Raw genomic sequence first — 3,539 nt, forward strand, 5'->3', positions numbered from 1 at the left:
CTCTCTCTCTCTCTCTGCTCCAGTACCCATCTACCCCCTCTCTCTCTCTCTCTTCTCCCTCTCTCTCTGCTCCAGACCCCACTCTACCCCCTCTCCCCTCTCTCTCTCTCTGCTCCAGTCCCCATCTACCCCCTCTCCCCTCTCTCTCTCTCTCTGCTCCAGACCCCATCTACCCCCTCTCCCTCTCCTCTCTCTCTCTGCTCCAGTCCCCATCTACCCCCTCTCCCTCTCTCTCTCTCTGCTCCAGAGACCCCATCTACCCCCTCTCTCTCTCTCTGCTCCAGACCCCATCTACCCCCCCCCCCTCTCTCTCTCTACTCCAGACCCCATATACCCCCCCTCTCTCTCTTCTCTGCTCCAGACCCCATCTACCCCCCCTCTCTCTCTCTCTACTCCAGACCCCATTCTACCCCCCCCTCTCTCTCTCTCTACTCCAGACCCCATCTACCCCCCCTCTCTCTCTCTCTGCTCAGACCCCATCTACCCCCCCCTCTCTCTCTCTGCCCAGACCCCATCTACCCCCCCTCTCTCTCTCTCTGCTCCAGACCCCATCTACCCCCCCCCCTCTCTCTCTCTGCTCCAGACCCCATCTACCCCCCCTCTCTCTCTCTCTGCTCCAGACCCCATCTACCCCTCCTCTCCCTCTCTCTCTCTCTGCTCCAGACCCCATCTACCCCCCCTCTCTCTCTCTGCTCCAGACCCCATCTACCCCCCCCCTCTCTCTCTCTGCTCCAGACCCCATCTACCCCTCCTCTCCCTCTCTCTCTCTCTCTGCTCCAGACCCCATCTACCCCCTCTCTCTCTCTCTGCTCCAGACCCCATCTACCCCCCCTCTCTCTCTCTCTGCTCCAGACCCCATCTACCCCTCCTCTCCCTCTCTCTCTCTCTCTGCTCCAGACCCCATTCTACCCCCTCTCTCTCTCTCTGCTCCAGACCCCATTCTACCCCCCCTCTCTCTTCTTCTGCTCCAGACCCCATCTACCCCTCCTCTCCCTCTCTCTCTCTCTCTGCTCCAGACCCCATCTACCCCTCCTCTCTCTCTCTCTGCTCCAGACCCATCTCTCCCTCTCTCTCTCTCTCTGCTCCAGACCCCATCTACCCCCTCTCCCTCTCTCTCTCTCTCTGCTCCAGTCCCCATCTACCTCCTCTCCCTCTCTCTCTCTCTCTGCTCCAGTCCCCATCTACCCCATCTACCCCTCCTCTCTCTCTGCTCCAGACCCCATCTACCCCCTCTCTCTCTCTCTCTCTCTCTCTGCTCCAGTCCCCATCTACCTCCTCTCCCTCTCTCTCTCTCTCTCTGCTCCAGTCCCATCTACCCCTCCTCTCTCTCTGCTCAGTCTCCATCTACCCCTCCTCTCTCTCTGGCTCCAGTTCCATCTACCCCTCCTCTCTCTCTGCTCCAGTCTCCATCTAACCCCTCCTCTCTCTCTGCTCCAGTCCCCATCTACCCTCCTCTCTCTCTCTCTCTGCTCCAGTCCCCATCTACCCCCTCTCCCTCTCTCTCTGCTCCAGTCTCCATCTACCCCTCCTCTCTCTCTGCTCCAGTCCCCATCTACCCCTCCTCTCTCTCTGCTCCAGTCTCCAATCTACCCCTCCTCTCTTCTCTCTGCTCCAGTCCCCATCTACCCCTCCTCTCTCTCTGCTCCAGTCCCCATCTACCCCTCCTCTCTCTCTGCTCCAGTCCCCATCTACCCCTCCTCTCTCTCTGCTCCAGTCCCCTATCTACCCTCCTCTCTCTCTGCTCCCAGTCCCCATCAACCCCCTCTCCCTCTCTCTCTGCTCCAGACCCCATCTACCCCTCCTCTCTCTCTGCTGCCAGAGTTCCCCGACAGGGACTTGCTCCCTCTTTGTTAGCAGATCAAACATCTAAACGTTAAAAGGGAAATTTAATTTAATGTCAGTGAAGCAAAAAAAAAGAGCAAGGCCCCGTAATTAATGGCTGTCTTAATTGTCCTCCTGATGTATTTGCATAGACATCATTTGCATAACTTACATGCAGTAATAAATCTTTCCAAAGAGCGTTTTTAACAGACAAGAGGCCCTAGAAAAGAAAACATACTTGTTGGATTATATATACAGAACAATACTCTTGTGTATTTTAGTTTGCTATCTTTGGTCATCTTAGTTTACTATCTTTGGTCATCTTAGTTTACTATCTTTGCTTATCATCTTATAGTATACTATCTTTGCTTATCATCTTATAGTATACTATCTTTGCTTATCATCTTAGTTTTACTATCTTTGCTTATCATCTTAGTTTATTATCTTTGCTCATCATCTTAGTTTACTATCTTTGCTCATCATCTTAGTTTACTATCTTTGCTCATCATCTTAGTTTACTATCTTTGCTCATCATCTTAGTTTACTATCTTTGCTCATCATCTTAGTTTACTATCTTTGCTCATCATCTTAGTTTACTATCTTTGCTCATCATCTTAGTTTACTATCTTTGCTCATCATCTTAGTTTACTATCTTTGCTCATCATCTTAGTTTACTATCTTTGCTCATCATCTTAGTTTACTATCTTTGCTCATCATATTTGATTTTCACCTGTTGTTTCTCAGATGGAAGACTCTTCCTGAAACCACAGTGATGTATTGAAGACAACATGGAGAGAAGAGAAGATCGATTCGAGCACCATTGAAGAGATTCCAGGGACTTGCAGCAGCAACATCATGGACGTGTCACTGTCATAAAAGACTGACAATACACAACACAGAACAAATAATCAAAGAATTGTGATAACAGTGTTCCGTGCAATACCAATGTCTTTCACAGAAACACAATCACAGCAAAGTGGAACTGAAGGAGAGATTTTTCTACTTGATTTTAAACCAGCCTGAATGCTCAGAGAAGGACAAATCCACTTCCAATGTTTGACTTGTATTCCTGTCTCAAGTTTTATAAGATTTCAACGTTTTAAAGCATAATGTCACGAAGGTCGGTAAATCTAGAGGTTAATTTATTACGTTATTTCTGTACATAAATTGATACAATGTTTCATTACAATATTTGTTTTTGCTGTTTATTCTAGTGATGAAAAATGACAGTTAGGCCTTGGCCATTGTTGTATATGAGATGAAAGGGAAAGGATTCCTGACCCATGGAATGATATGTACATAAAGTAAAGAGATTGTATTGTGTATTGTAATGCAGTAGATCAGCTAGATGAAAAAAGAATACAAACATTCTCATCTGTCTCAGTCTTATGTCTTCTAATGGTCAATACCCATCAGTCCCTCAATACCCATCAGTCCCTCAATACCCATCAGTCCCTCAACACCCATCAGTCCCTCAATACCCATAAGTCCCTCAATACCCATCACACCCATCAGTCCCTCAATACCCATAAGTCCCTCAATACCCATCAGTCCTTCAATACCCATAAGTCCCTCAATACCCATCAGTCCCTCAATACCCATCAGTCCCTCAATACCCATCAGTCCCTCAATACCCATCAGTCCTTCAATATCCATCAGTCCCTCAATACCCATCAGTCCTTCAATATCCATCAGTCCCTCAATACCCATAAGTCCCT

At 48.4% G+C, this 3,539-nt stretch overlaps 1 pseudogene; it reads left to right on the forward strand.

Annotated features, from left to right (window-relative positions):
• The window catches only part of LOC116359785 (dachshund homolog 1-like), an 83,091-nt pseudogene extending 79,892 nt beyond the window's left edge, over nucleotides 1-3,199 (forward strand).
• The last annotated feature ends 340 nt before the right edge of the window (nucleotides 3,200-3,539 follow it).

This window comes from Oncorhynchus kisutch, unplaced genomic scaffold, assembly GCF_002021735.2.
Source record: "Oncorhynchus kisutch isolate 150728-3 unplaced genomic scaffold, Okis_V2 Okis05a-Okis16b_hom, whole genome shotgun sequence".
Classification (NCBI taxonomy): Eukaryota; Metazoa; Chordata; class Actinopteri; order Salmoniformes; family Salmonidae; genus Oncorhynchus; species Oncorhynchus kisutch.